Below are 14,051 nucleotides of genomic sequence, written 5' to 3'. Positions count from 1 at the left end.
GGGGTCGGGGTCGTGGTCACGGTGGGTCGTTGTGGTGGTGCTGGTGGTGGTGCTGGGGGTGGTGGTGGTGGGGGGGGGGTGGTGGCGAAGTCCCCGAAGACAAAAGGAGCAGCGAGGGAGGGAGGAGCAAAAGCCTACAGCACCCGGTATTCCCAGGCGGTCTCCCATCCAAGTACTAACCAGGTCCGACCCTGCTTAGCTTCCGACATCAGACGAGATCGGGCGCGTTCAGGGTGGTATGGCCGTAGACGCTAGCCGCCGCCTCCGGGAGCCCCAAGAGCCTGCCGAGGGCCCCGGCGTGCGTCTCCACGCTGCTCTCCTGGCACGGCTGGGAGTCCGGGTGGGGGCTGGCAGCCCGGGGCCAGCGGCCAGAGGCCCCGCGCGCCTGCTCGGGCAGCCGGTCTCGCCCAGGTGGCCGCTGGGTGGCTTTCTTCCCGAGGTGTCCTGCTGCCAGGACGAGGGTCAAGTTTTCTCGGGGGAAAATTTCTCAGTGCTCTCGGGCGCTTGTTCTTCTGGGAATGTCCACTGCTGTGGCCAAGGCGGGGGACGCACAGCTCGGGCCAGGGCAAGCAGCCGCCCTCCTCCGTCGCCTCCTGGAGCCGTATCCTTGGGTGGGTGCGTGGCTCCCAGCGGAGGTCTCGGGGACCCTTCCGGTCCTCTTCGTCCGGAAAGCGCCACTGCCCCTCCAGCCCATCAGGAAAACGGCAGCCGCGCCCTTCGCCGACCCGCTCCGCCCTCCTCCACACTCAGGGCCTGGGGCTGCGGGGCTGAATCGTGAGGCTTTCCAGCCCAGGACTTCACCTCTGGCCCCTTTCACACCCGGGATCTTGGGAAGAAGAAACAAAACCAAACACAGCCAAAGCCATCTCCTCCGACCCGGGGCCCCTCCACATCCCTTCCGATCCCGGGTTCCTGCCGGCCTCCCGGGGCGTTTCTCCCAGGCAGGCCTTCGCGGCCACTACACGGGGCTGAGCACTCGAGTCCTCGGGCGTCACGGGGCCCGCGGCCACGCCAAGCACGCACGACTCCCGGGTCTCGTCTGCTCCTGGGTGCCCTGGGCCTCTTCCCTGTGCCGCTGCTGGGTCTTGTGCCCCTGCTTGGCCTCCTTCAGACCCGGCCCCGTGCTACGCGGCCACGTGCTACAGGATCGTGCCAGCAGAACTGGCCCTGGCTGAGCCCCGTACCCACCCTCCTGCCATCCCTGGCCCTGCTAGCAAATGGCAGAGATCCTCTGGCCTCCGAGCCCAGACAAAAATCCTGATGCAGTTGGCCGAGGGGCCGCAAACCAAGGCTTCGCTTGTTCCCGCTCAGGCCCCAGCCATACCCTCTTGTCCTTCGGCTGCTCGTGTGTGGGGTGGGGGAGAGGAGGGTGCGTCCCCGTGCGTGCGTGCGTGGTCTGGGTGTCTCTGCGTGGTGTGTGTGTGTGTGTGTGTGTGTGTTAGATGCCGTGCCTGGTGTAGGTGGGGAAGAGCAAGCCCTCACGCACAGAGCCCCATCACACACTGGGGCCGGGCCGAGGGGGTCAATCTGCTCGGCCTGATTGCGTTGGGCATACATTGCAGAAGGTGGGTTTTCCAAGGCGGAGCAGAGGGTCCCGGCACCTGAGGTTGTCCACGGGGAGAATGTCTGTTCCACGGGGGCAAGCGGTCCCTTCCGTCGTGCCCAAGCCCATGTGACCCCGAAGGCCAGGTGGCCCCGGTCCTTGAGCTGACTGAGGAGTGCTTTGAGACCCGGAGGGTGGCACAGGCGACTGGGCGCCAGCGGCGGCCCTCCCTCCCTTTGAGCGGGACGGGGAGCTGCCGCTGGCATCCGGAGCTCTGGCGGCCTGCGCCCTCTGTCCCTGTGACCGCAGGCTCTGCCGTGGGAGGCGGGATCCCACGTAGAGGTCGCGCGCTGGCTGCCCTGTCTTGGGTTGAGCGACGGAGGGCGACGTGGAGCAGCACCCGACTGAGGCTCCCTGCTTCTCTGTCCCCTGGCGTCTTGCCCTGGACCCAGTGCACCACCTTGTGGCGAGCCCAGGTGTGGCGCGTCCCGCTGTGGGGCCCGCTGGGGTGCAGGACCCACTTTCTCATGGCTTCCGCACGTCCCTCCCCGCCCGCCTGGAGGGCAGTTGGGGAGCGGTCCCCAACGTGGCCTGGGACCAACCTCGCTGGTGACCCGTGTCGCGGGCGCGCGCCCCAGGAGAGTGTGGGGAGGGGAGAGGATTCGGGGACGTAGCTGTGAGGATTCGGTGTGCGTGGGTCTGGCGGGTGACCCGGACTTGGTCGGGGTCGTGGTCACGGTGGGTCGTTGTGGTGGTGGTGGTGGTGGTGCTGGGGGTGGTGGTGGTGGGGGGGGGGTGGTGGCGAAGTCCCCGAAGACAAAAGGAGCAGCGAGGGAGGGAGGAGCAAAAGCCTACAGCACCCGGTATTCCCAGGCGGTCTCCCATCCAAGTACTAACCAGGTCCGACCCTGCTTAGCTTCCGACATCAGACGAGATCGGGCGCGTTCAGGGTGGTATGGCCGTAGACGCTAGCCGCCGCCTCCGGGAGCCCCAAGAGCCTGCCGAGGGCCCCGGCGTGCGTCTCCACGCTGCTCTCCTGGCATGGCTGGGAGTCCGGGTGGGGGCTGGCAGCCCGGGGCCAGCGGCCAGAGGCCCCGCGCGCCTGCTCGGGCAGCCGGTCTCGCCCAGGTGGCCGCTGGGTGGCTTTCTTCCCGAGGTGTCCTGCTGCCAGGACGAGGGTCAAGTTTTCTCGGGGGAAAATTTCTCAGTGCTCTCGGGCGCTTGTTCTTCTGGGAATGTCCACTGCTGTGGCCAAGGCGGGGGACGCACAGCTCGGGCCAGGGCAAGCAGCCGCCCTCCTCCGTCGCCTCCTGGAGCCGTATCCTTGGGTGGGTGCGTGGCTCCCAGCGGAGGTCTCGGGGACCCTTCCGGTCCTCTTCGTCCGGAAAGCGCCACTGCCCCTCCAGCCCATCAGGAAAACGGCAGCCGCGCCCTTCGCCGACCCGCTCCGCCCTCCTCCACACTCAGGGCCTGGGGCTGCGGGGCTGAATCGTGAGGCTTTCCAGCCCAGGACTTCACCTCTGGCCCCTTTCACACCCGGGATCTTGGGAAGAAGAAACAAAACCAAACACAGCCAAAGCCATCTCCTCCGACCCGGGGCCCCTCCACATCCCTTCCGATCCCGGGTTCCTGCCGGCCTCCCGGGGCGTTTCTCCCAGGCAGGCCTTCGCGGCCACTACACGGGGCTGAGCACTCGAGTCCTCGGGCGTCACGGGGCCCGCGGCCACGCCAAGCACGCACGACTCCCGGGTCTCGTCTGCTCCTGGGTGCCCTGGGCCTCTTCCCTGTGCCGCTGCTGGGTCTTGTGCCCCTGCTTGGCCTCCTTCAGACCCGGCCCCGTGCTACGCGGCCACGTGCTACAGGATCGTGCCAGCAGAACTGGCCCTGGCTGAGCTCCGTACCCACCCTCCTGCCATCCCTGGCCCTGCTAGCAAATGGCAGAGATCCTCTGGCCTCCGAGCCCAGACAAAAATCCTGATGCAGTTGGCCGAGGGGCCGCAAACCAAGGCTTCGCTTGTTCCCGCTCAGGCCCCAGCCATACCCTCTTGTCCTTCGGCTGCTCGTGTGTGGGGTGGGGGAGAGGAGGGTGCGTCCCCGTGCGTGCGTGCGTGGTCTGGGTGTCTCTGCGTGGTGTGTGTGTGTGTGTGTGTGTGTGTGTGTGTGTGTGTGTGTGTGTTAGATGCCGTGCCTGGTGTAGGTGGGGAAGAGCAAGCCCTCACGCACAGAGCCCCATCACACACTGGGGCCGGGCCGAGGGGGTCAATCTGCTCGGCCTGATTGCGTTGGGCATACATTGCAGAAGGTGGGTTTTCCAAGGCGGAGCAGAGGGTCCCGGCACCTGAGGTTGTCCACGGGGAGAATGTCTGTTCCACGGGGGCAAGCGGTCCCTTCCGTCGTTCCCAAGCCCATGTGACCCCGAAGGCCAGGTGGCCCCGGTCCTTGAGCTGACTGAGGAGTGCTTTGAGACCCGGAGGGTGGCACAGGCGACTGGGCGCCAGCGGCGGCCCTCCCTCCCTTTGAGCGGGACGGGGAGCTGCCGCTGGCATCCGGAGCTCTGGCGGCCTGCGCCCTCTGTCCCTGTGACCGCAGGCTCTGCCGTGGGAGGCGGGATCCCACGTAGAGGTCGCGCGCTGGCTGCCCTGTCTTGGGTTGAGCGACGGAGCACGACGTGGAGCAGCACCCGACTGAGGCTCCCTGCTTTTCTGTCCCCTGGCGTCTTGCCCTGGACCCAGTGCACCACCTTGTGGCGAGCCCAGGTGTGGCGCGTCCCGCTGTGGGGCCCGCTGGGGTGCAGGACCCACTTTCTCATGGCTTCCGCACGTCCCTCCCCGCCCGCCTGGAGGGCAGTTGGGGAGCGGTCCCCAACGTGGCCTGGGACCAACCTCGCTGGTGACCCGTGTCGCGGGCGCGCGCCCCAGGAGAGTGTGGGGAGGGGAGAGGATTCGGGGACGTAGCTGTGAGGATTCGGTGTGCGTGGGTCTGGCGGGTGGCCCGGACGGGGTCGGGGTCGTGGTCACGGTGGGTCGTTGTGGTGGTGGTGGTGGTGGTGGTGCTGGGGGTGGTGGTGGTGGTGGGGGGGGTGGTGGCGAAGTCCCCGAAGACAAAAGGAGCAGCGAGGGAGGGAGGAGCAAAAGCCTACAGCACCCGGTATTCCCAGGCGGTCTCCCATCCAAGTACTAACCAGGCCCGACCCTGCTTAGCTTCCGAGATCAGACGAGATCGGGCGCGTTCAGGCTGGTATGGCCGTAGACGCTAGCCGCCGCCTCCGGGAGCCCCAAGAGCCTGCCGAGGGCCCCGGCGTGCGTCTCCACGCTGCTCTCCTGGCACGGCTGGGAGTCCGGGTGGGGGCTGGCAGCCCGGGGCCAGCGGCCAGAGGCCCCGCGCGCCTGCTCGGGCAGCCGGTCTCGCCCAGGTGGCCGCTGGGTGGCTTTCTTCCCGAGGTGTCCTGCTGCCAGGACGAGGGTCAAGTTTTCTCGGGGGAAAATTTCTCAGTGCTCTCGGGCGCTTGTTCTTCTGGGAATGTCCACTGCTGTGGCCAAGGCGGGGGACGCACAGCTCGGGCCAGGGCAAGCAGCCGCCCTCCTCCGTCGCCTCCTGGAGCCGTATCCTTGGGTGGGTGCGTGGCTCCCAGCGGAGGTCTCGGGGACCCTTCCGGTCCTCTTCGTCCGGAAAGCGCCACTGCCCCTCCAGCCCATCAGGAAAACGGCAGCCGCGCCCTTCGCCGACCCGCTCCGCCCTCCTCCACACTCAGGGCCTGGGGCTGCGGGGCTGAATCGTGAGGCTTTCCAGCCCAGGACTTCACCTCTGGCCCCTTTCACACCCGGGATCTTGGGAAGAAGAAACAAAACCAAACACAGCCAAAGCCATCTCCTCCGACCCGGGGCCCCTCCACATCCCTTCCGATCCCGGGTTCCTGCCGGCCTCCCGGGGCGTTTCTCCCAGGCAGGCCTTCGCGGCCACTACACGGGGCTGAGCACTCGAGTCCTCGGGCGTCACGGGGCCCGCGGCCACGCCAAGCACGCACGACTCCCGGGTCTCGTCTGCTCCTGGGTGCCCTGGGCCTCTTCCCTGTGCCGCTGCTGGGTCTTGTGCCCCTGCTTGGCCTCCTTCAGACCCGGCCCCGTGCTACGCGGCCACGTGCTACAGGATCGTGCCAGCAGAACTGGCCCTGGCTGAGCCCCGTACCCACCCTCCTGCCATCCCTGGCCCTGCTAGCAAATGGCAGAGATCCTCTGGCCTCCGAGCCCAGACAAAAATCCTGATGCAGTTGGCCGAGGGGCCGCAAACCAAGGCTTCGCTTGTTCCCGCTCAGGCCCCAGCCATACCCTCTTGTCCTTCGGCTGCTCGTGTGTGGGGTGGGGGAGAGGAGGGTGCGTCCCCGTGCGTGCGTGCGTGGTCTGGGTGTCTCTGCGTGGTGTGTGTGTGTGTGTGTGTGTGTGTGTTAGATGCCGTGCCTGGTGTAGGTGGGGAAGAGCAAGCCCTCACGCACAGAGCCCCATCACACACTGGGGCCGGGCCGAGGGGGTCAATCTGCTCGGCCTGGTTGCGTTGGGCATACATTGCAGAAGGTGGGTTTTCCAAGGCGGAGCAGAGGGTCCCAGCACCTGAGGTTGTCCACGGGGAGAATGTCTGTTCCACGGGGGCAAGCGGTCCCTTCCGTCGTGCCCAAGCCCATGTGACCCCGAAGGCCAGGTGGCCCCGGTCCTTGAGCTGACTGAGGAGTGCTTTGAGACCCGGAGGGTGGCACAGGCGACTGGGCGCCAGCGGCGGCCCTCCCTCCGTTTGAGCGGGACGGGGAGCTGCCGCTGGCATCCGGAGCTCTGGCAGCCTGCGCCCTCTGTCCCTGTGACCGCAGGCTCTGCCGTGGGAGGCGGGATCCCACGTAGAGGTCGCGCGCTGGCTGCCCTGTCTTGGGTTGAGCGACGGAGCGCGACGTGGAGCAGCACCCGACTGAGGCTCCCTGCTTCTCTGTCCCCTGGCGTCTTGCCCTGGACCCAGTGCACCACCTTGTGGCGAGCCCAGGTGTGGCGCGTCCCGCTGTGGGGCCCGCTGGGGTGCAGGACCCACTTTCTCATGGCTTCCGCACGTCCCTCCCCGCCCGCCTGGAGGGCAGTTGGGGAGCGGTCCCCAACGTGGCCTGGGACCAACCTCGCTGGTGACCCGTGTCGCGGGCGCGCGCCCCAGGAGAGTGTGGGGAGGGGAGAGGATTCGGGGACGTAGCTGTGAGGATTCGGTGTGCGTGGGTCTGGCGGGTGGCCCGGACGGGGTCGGGGTCGTGGTCACGGTGGGTCGTTGTGGTGGTGGTGGTGGTGGTGCTGGGGGTGGTGGTGGTGGTGGGGGGGTGGTGGCGAAGTCCCCGAAGACAAAAGGAGCAGCGAGGGAGGGAGGAGCAAAAGCCTACAGCACCTGGTATTCCCAGGCGGTCTCCCATCCAAGTACTAACCAGGCCCGACCCTGCTTAGCTTCCGAGATCAGACGAGATCGGGCGCGTTCAGGGTGGTATGGCCGTAGATGCTAGCCGCCGCCTCCGGGAGCCCCAAGAGCCTGCCGAGGGCCCCGGCGTGCGTCTCCACGCTGCTCTCCTGGCACGGCTGGGAGTCCGGGTGGGGGCTGGCAGCCCGGGGCCAGCGGCCAGAGGCCCCGCGCGCCTGCTCGGGCAGCCGGTCTCGCCCAGGTGGCCGCTGGGTGGCTTTCTTCCCGAGGTGTCCTGCTGCCAGGACGAGGGTCAAGTTTTCTCGGGGGAAAATTTCTCAGTGCTCTCGGGCGCTTGTTCTTCTGGGAATGTCCACTGCTGTGGCCAAGGCGGGGGACGCACAGCTCGGGCCAGGGCAAGCAGCCGCCCTCCTCCGTCGCCTCCTGGAGCCGTATCCTTGGGTGGGTGCGTGGCTCCCAGCGGAGGTCTCGGGGACCCTTCCGGTCCTCTTCGTCCGGAAAGCGCCACTGCCCCTCCAGCCCATCAGGAAAACGGCAGCCGCGCCCTTCGCCGACCCGCTCCGCCCTCCTCCACACTCAGGGCCTGGGGCTGCGGGGCTGAATCGTGAGGCTTTCCAGCCCAGGACTTCACCTCTGGCCCCTTTCACACCCGGGATCTTGGGAAGAAGAAACAAAACCAAACACAGCCAAAGCCATCTCCTCCGACCCGGGGCCCCTCCACATCCCTTCCGATCCCGGGTTCCTGCCGGCCTCCCGTGGCGTTTCTCCCAGGCAGGCCTTCGCGGCCACTACACGGGGCTGAGCACTCGAGTCCTCGGGCGTCACGGGGCCCGCGGCCACGCCAAGCACGCACGACTCCCGGTTCTCGTCTGCTCCTGGGTGCCCTGGGCCTCTTCCCTGTGCCGCTGCTGGGTCTTGTGCCCCTGCTTGGCCTCCTTCAGACCCGGCCCCATGCTACGCGGCCACGTGCTACAGGATCGTGCCAGCAGAACTGGCCCTGGCTGAGCCCCGTACCCACCCTCCTGCCATCCCTGGCCCTGCTAGCAAATGGCAGAGATCCTCTGGCCTCCGAGCCCAGACAAAAATCCTGATGCAGTTGGCCGAGGGGCCGCAAACCAAGGCTTCGCTTGTTCCCGCTCAGGCCCCAGCCATACCCTCTTGTCCTTCGGCTGCTCGTGTGTGGGGTGGGGGAGAGGAGGGTGCGTCCCCGTGCGTGCGTGCGTGGTCTGGGTGTCTCTGCGTGGTGTGTGTGTGTGTGTGTGTGTGTGTTAGATGCCGTGCCTGGTGTAGGTGGGGAAGAGCAAGCCCTCACGCACAGAGCCCCATCACACACTGGGGCCGGGCCGAGGGGGTCAATCTGCTCGGCCTGATTGCGTTGGGCATACATTGCAGAAGGTGGGTTTTCCAAGGCGGAGCAGAGGGTCCCGGCACCTGAGGTTGTCCACGGGGAGAATGTCTGTTCCACGGGGGCAAGCGGTCCCTTCCGTCGTGCCCAAGCCCATGTGACCCCGAAGGCCAGGTGGCCCCGGTCCTTGAGCTGACTGAGGAGTGCTTTGAGACCCGGAGGGTGGCACAGGCGACTGGGCGCCAGCGGCGGCCCTCCCTCCCTTTGAGCGGGACGGGGAGCTGCCGCTGGCATCCGGAGCTCTGGCGGCCTGCGCCCTCTGTCCCTGTGACCGCAGGCTCTGCCGTGGGAGGCGGGATCCCACGTAGAGGTCGCGCGCTGGCTGCCCTGTCTTGGGTTGAGCGACGGAGCGCGACGTGGAGCAGCACCCGACTGAGGCTCCCTGCTTCTCTGTCCCCTGGCGTCTTGCCCTGGACCCAGTGCACCACCTTGTGGCGAGCCCAGGTGTGGCGCGTCCCGCTGTGGGGCCCGCTGGGGTGCAGGACCCACTTTCTCATGGCTTCCGCACGTCCCTCCCCGCCCGCCTGGAGGGCAGTTGGGGAGCGGTCCCCAACGTGGCCTGGGACCAACCTCGCTGGTGACCCGTGTCGCGGGCGCGCGCCCCAGGAGAGTGTGGGGAGGGGAGAGGATTCGGGGACGTAGCTGTGAGGATTCGGTGTGCGTGGGTCTGGCGGGTGGCCCGGACGGGGTCGGGGTCGTGGTCACGGTGGGTCGTTGTGGTGGTGGTGGTGGTGGTGGTGCTGGGGGTGGTGGTGGTGGTGGGGGGGGTGGTGGCGAAGTCCCCGAAGACAAAAGGAGCAGCGAGGGAGGGAGGAGCAAAAGCCTACAGCACCCGGTATTCCCAGGCGGTCTCCCATCCAAGTACTAACCAGGCCCGACCCTGCTTAGCTTCCGAGATCAGACGAGATCGGGCGCGTTCAGGGTGGTATGGCCGTAGACGCTAGCCGCCGCCTCCGGGAGCCCCAAGAGCCTGCCGAGGGCCCCGGCGTGCGTCTCCACGCTGCTCTCCTGGCACGGCTGGGAGTCCGGGTGGGAGCTGGCAGCCCGGGGCCAGCGGCCAGAGGCCCCGCGCGCCTGCTCGGGCAGCCGGTCTCGCCCAGGTGGCCGCTGGGTGGCTTTCTTCCCGAGGTGTCCTGCTGCCAGGACGAGGGTCAAGTTTTCTCGGGGGAAAATTTCTCAGTGCTCTCGGGCGCTTGTTCTTCTGGGAATGTCCACTGCTGTGGCCAAGGCGGGGGACGCACAGCTCGGGCCAGGGCAAGCAGCCGCCCTCCTCCGTCGCCTCCTGGAGCCGTATCCTTGGGTGGGTGCGTGGCTCCCAGCGGAGGTCTCGGGGACCCTTCCGGTCCTCTTCGTCCGGAAAGCGCCACTGCCCCTCCAGCCCATCAGGAAAACGGCAGCCGCGCCCTTCGCCGACCCGCTCCGCCCTCCTCCACACTCAGGGCCTGGGGCTGCGGGGCTGAATCGTGAGGCTTTCCAGCCCAGGACTTCACCTCTGGCCCCTTTCACACCCGGGATCTTGGGAAGAAGAAACAAAACCAAACACAGCCAAAGCCATCTCCTCCGACCCGGGGCCCCTCCACATCCCTTCCGATCCCGGGTTCCTGCCGGCCTCCCGGGGCGTTTCTCCCAGGCAGGCCTTCGCGGCCACTACACGGGGCTGAGCACTCGAGTCCTCGGGCGTCACGGGGCCCGCGGCCACACCAAGCACGCACGACTCCCGGGTCTCGTCTGCTCCTGGGTGCCCTGGGCCTCTTCCCTGTGCCGCTGCTGGGTCTTGTGCCCCTGCTTGGCCTCCTTCAGACCCGGCCCCGTGCTACGCGGCCACGTGCTACAGGATCGTGCCAGCAGAACTGGCCCTGGCTGAGTCCCGTACCCACCCTCCTGCCATCCCTGGCCCTGCTAGCAAATGGCAGAGATCCTCTGGCCTCCGAGCCCAGACAAAAATCCTGATGCAATTGGCCGAGGGGCCGCAAACCAAGGCTTCGCTTGTTCCCGCTCAGGCCCCAGCCATACCCTCTTGTCCTTCGGCTGCTCGTGTGTGGGGTGGGGGAGAGGAGGGTGCGTCCCCGTGCGTGCGTGCGTGGTCTGGGTGTCTCTGCGTGGTGTGTGTGTGTGTGTGTGTGTGTGTTAGATGCCGTGCCTGGTGTAGGTGGGGAAGAGCAAGCCCTCACGCACAGAGCCCCATCACACACTGGGGCCGGGCCGAGGGGGTCAATCTGCTCGGCCTGATTGCGTTGGGCATACATTGCAGAAGGTGGGTTTTCCAAGGCGGAGCAGAGGGTCCCGGCACCTGAGGTTGTCCACGGGGAGAATGTCTGTTCCACGGGGGCAAGCGGTCCCTTCCGTCGTGCCCAAGCCCATGTGACCCCGAAGGCCAGGTGGCCCCGGTCCTTGAGCTGACTGAGGAGTGCTTTGAGACCCGGAGGGTGGCACAGGCGACTGGGCGCCAGCGGCGGCCCTCCCTCCCTTTGAGCGGGACGGGGAGCTGCCGCTGGCATCCGGAGCTCTGGCGGCCTGCGCCCTCTGTCCCTGTGACCGCAGGCTCTGCCGTGGGAGGCGGGATCCCACGTAGAGGTCGCGCGCTGGCTGCCCTGTCTTGGGTTGAGCGACGGAGCGCGACGTGGAGCAGCACCCGACTGAGGCTCCCTGCTTCTCTGTCCCCTGGCGTCTTGCCCTGGACCCAGTGCACCACCTTGTGGCGAGCCCAGGTGTGGCGCGTCCCGCTGTGGGGCCCGCTGGGGTGCAGGACCCACTTTCTCATGGCTTCCGCACGTCCCTCCCCGCCCGCCTGGAGGGCAGTTGGGGAGCGGTCCCCAACGTGGCCTGGGACCAAACTCGCTGGTGACCCGTGTCGCGGGCGCGCGCCCCAGGAGAGTGTGGGGAGGGGAGAGGATTCGGGGACGTAGCTGTGAGGATTCGGTGTGCGTGGGTGTGGCGGGTGGCCCGAACGGGGTCGGGGTCGTGGTCACGGTGGGTCGTTGTGGTGGTGGTGGTGGTGGTGGTGCTGGGGGTGGTGGTGGTGGTGGGGGGGGTGGTGGCGAAGTCCCCGAAGACAAAAGGAGCAGCGAGGGAGGGAGGAGCAAAAGCCTACAGCACCCGGTATTCCCAGGCGGTCTCCCATCCAAGTACTAACCAGGCCCGACCCTGCTTAGCTTCCGAGATCAGACGAGATCGGGCGCGTTCAGGGTGGTATGGCCGTAGACGCTAGCCGCCGCCTCCGGGAGCCCCAAGAGCCTGCCGAGGGCCCCGGCGTGCGTCTCCACGCTGCTCTCCTGGCACGGCTGGGAGTCCGGGTGGGGGCTGGCAGCCCGGGGCCAGCGGCCAGAGGCCCCGCACGCCTGCTCGGGCAGCCGGTCTCGCCCAGGTGGCCGCTGGGTGGCTTTCTTCCAGAGGTGTCCTGCTGCCAGGACGAGGGTCAAGTTTTCTCGGGGGAAAATTTCTCAGTGCTCTCGGGCGCTTGTTCTTCTGGGAATGTTCACTGCTGTGGCCAAGGCGGGGGACGCACAGCTCGGGCCAGGGCAAGCAGCCGCCCTCCTCCGTCGCCTCCTGGAGCCGTATCCTTGGGTGGGTGCGTGGCTCCCAGCGGAGGTCTCGGGGACCCTTCCGGTCCTCTCCGTCCGGAAAGCGACACTGCCCCTCCAGCAAATCAGGAAAACGGCAGCCGCGCCCTTCGCCGACCCGCTCCGCCTTCCTCCACACTCAGGGCCTGGGGCTGCGGGGCTGAATCGTGAGGCTTTCCAGCCCAGGACTTCACCTCTGGCCCCTTTCACACCTGGGATCTTGGGAAGAAGAAACAAAACCGAACACAGCCAAAGCCATCTCCTCCGACCCGGGGCCCCTCCACATCCCTTCCGATCCCGGGTTCCTGCCGGCCTCCCGGGGCGTTTCTCCCAGGCAGGCCTTCGCGGCCACTACACGGGGCTGAGCACTCGAGTCCTCGGGCGTCACGGGGCCCGCGGCCACACCAAGCACGCACGACTCCCGGGTCTCGTCTGCTCCTGGGTGCCCTGGGCCTCTTCCCTGTGCCGCTGTTGGGTCTTGTGCCCCTGCTTGGCCTCCTTCAGACCCGGCCCCGTGCTACGCGGCCACGTGCTACAGGATCGTGCCAGCAGAACTGGCCCTGGCTGAGTCCCGTACCCACCCTCCTGCCATCCCTGGCCCTGCTAGCAAATGGCAGAGATCCTCTGGCCTCCGAGCCCAGACAAAAATCCTGATGCAATTGGCCGAGGGGCCGCAAACCAAGGCTTCGCTTGTTCCCGCTCAGGCCCCAGCCATACCCTCTTGTCCTTCGGCTGCTCGTGTGTGGGGTGGGGGAGAGGAGGGTGCGTCCCCGTGCGTGCGTGCGTGGTCTGGGTGTCTCTGCGTGGTGTGTGTGTGTGTGTGTGTGTGTGTTAGATGCCGTGCCTGGTGTAGGTGGGGAAGAGCAAGCCCTCACGCACAGAGCCCCATCACACACTGGGGCCGGGCCGAGGGGGTCAATCTGCTCGGCCTGATTGCGTTGGGCATACATTGCAGAAGGTGGGTTTTCCAAGGCGGAGCAGAGGGTCCCGGCACCTGAGGTTGTCCACGGGGAGAATGTCTGTTCCACGGGGGCAAGCGGTCCCTTCCGTCGTGCCCAAGCCCATGTGACCCCGAAGGCCAGGTGGCCCCGGTCCTTGAGCTGACTGAGGAGTGCTTTGAGACCCGGAGGGTGGCACAGGCGACTGGGCGCCAGCGGCGGCCCTCCCTCCCTTTGAGCGGGACGGGGAGCTGCCGCTGGCATCCGGAGCTCTGGCGGCCTGCGCCCTCTGTCCCTGTGACCGCAGGCTCTGCCGTGGGAGGCGGGATCCCACGTAGAGGTCGCGCGCTGGCTGCCCTGTCTTGGGTTGAGCGACGGAGCGCGACGTGGAGCAGCACCCGACTGAGGCTCCCTGCTTCTCTGTCCCCTGGCGTCTTGCCCTGGACCCAGTGCACCACCTTGTGGCGAGCCCAGGTGTGGCGCGTCCCGCTGTGGGGCCCGCTGGGGTGCAGGACCCACTTTCTCATGGCTTCCGCACGTCCCTCCCCGCCCGCCTGGAGGGCAGTTGGGGAGCGGTCCCCAACGTGGCCTGGGACCAAACTCGCTGGTGACCCGTGTCGCGGGCGCGCGCCCCAGGAGAGTGTGGGGAGGGGAGAGGATTCGGGGACGTAGCTGTGAGGATTCGGTGTGCGTGGGTGTGGCGGGTGGCCCGAACGGGGTCGGGGTCGTGGTCACGGTGGGTCGTTGTGGTGGTGGTGGTGGTGGTGGTGCTGGGGGTGGTGGTGGTGGTGGGGGGGGTGGTGGCGAAGTCCCCGAAGACAAAAGGAGCAGCGAGGGAGGGAGGAGCAAAAGCCTACAGCACCCGGTATTCCCAGGCGGTCTCCCATCCAAGTACTAACCAGGCCCGACCCTGCTTAGCTTCCGAGATCAGACGAGATCGGGCGCGTTCAGGGTGGTATGGCCGTAGACGCTAGCCGCCGCCTCCGGGAGCCCCAAGAGCCTGCCGAGGGCCCCGGCGTGCGTCTCCACGCTGCTCTCCTGGCACGGCTGGGAGTCCGGGTGGGGGCTGGCAGCCCGGGGCCAGCGGCCAGAGGCCCCGCACGCCTGCTCGGGCAGCCGGTCTCGCCCAGGTGGCCGCTGGGTGGCTTTCTTCCAGAGGTGTCCTGCTGCCA

The 14,051-nt window shown here is 67.6% G+C and overlaps 7 non-coding genes across 7 annotated transcripts; all 7 read right to left on the bottom strand.

Annotated features, from left to right (window-relative positions):
• Positions 1–131: 131 nt before the first annotated feature.
• Positions 132–250, bottom strand: LOC141412947 (5S ribosomal RNA). Its single transcript, XR_012437789.1, has one exon. It is a non-coding gene; the product is annotated as a 5S ribosomal RNA (ribosomal RNA).
• Positions 251–2,391: 2,141 nt separating this feature from the next.
• On the bottom strand, positions 2,392–2,510 carry LOC141412946 (5S ribosomal RNA). Its single transcript, XR_012437788.1, has one exon. It is a non-coding gene; the product is annotated as a 5S ribosomal RNA (ribosomal RNA).
• Positions 2,511–4,675: 2,165 nt separating this feature from the next.
• LOC141412751 (5S ribosomal RNA) lies at positions 4,676–4,794 on the bottom strand. The gene has a single exon (XR_012437593.1). It is a non-coding gene; the product is annotated as a 5S ribosomal RNA (ribosomal RNA).
• Positions 4,795–6,937: 2,143 nt separating this feature from the next.
• LOC141412512 (5S ribosomal RNA) lies at positions 6,938–7,056 on the bottom strand. The gene has a single exon (XR_012437354.1). It is a non-coding gene; the product is annotated as a 5S ribosomal RNA (ribosomal RNA).
• A 2,145-nt stretch (positions 7,057–9,201) lies between these two features.
• On the bottom strand, positions 9,202–9,320 carry LOC141412166 (5S ribosomal RNA). Its single transcript, XR_012437005.1, has one exon. It is a non-coding gene; the product is annotated as a 5S ribosomal RNA (ribosomal RNA).
• A 2,145-nt stretch (positions 9,321–11,465) lies between these two features.
• On the bottom strand, positions 11,466–11,584 carry LOC141412165 (5S ribosomal RNA). The gene has a single exon (XR_012437004.1). It is a non-coding gene; the product is annotated as a 5S ribosomal RNA (ribosomal RNA).
• A 2,145-nt stretch (positions 11,585–13,729) lies between these two features.
• Positions 13,730–13,848, bottom strand: LOC141412164 (5S ribosomal RNA). The gene has a single exon (XR_012437003.1). It is a non-coding gene; the product is annotated as a 5S ribosomal RNA (ribosomal RNA).
• Positions 13,849–14,051: the final 203 nt, after the last annotated feature.

Source organism: Castor canadensis, chromosome 10 (genome assembly GCF_047511655.1).
Source record: "Castor canadensis chromosome 10, mCasCan1.hap1v2, whole genome shotgun sequence".
In the NCBI taxonomy this organism is placed as follows: domain Eukaryota; kingdom Metazoa; phylum Chordata; class Mammalia; order Rodentia; family Castoridae; genus Castor; species Castor canadensis.
Note: the sequence above shows the minus strand (reverse complement) of the source record. Positions and strands in the feature narration are given on the sequence as shown.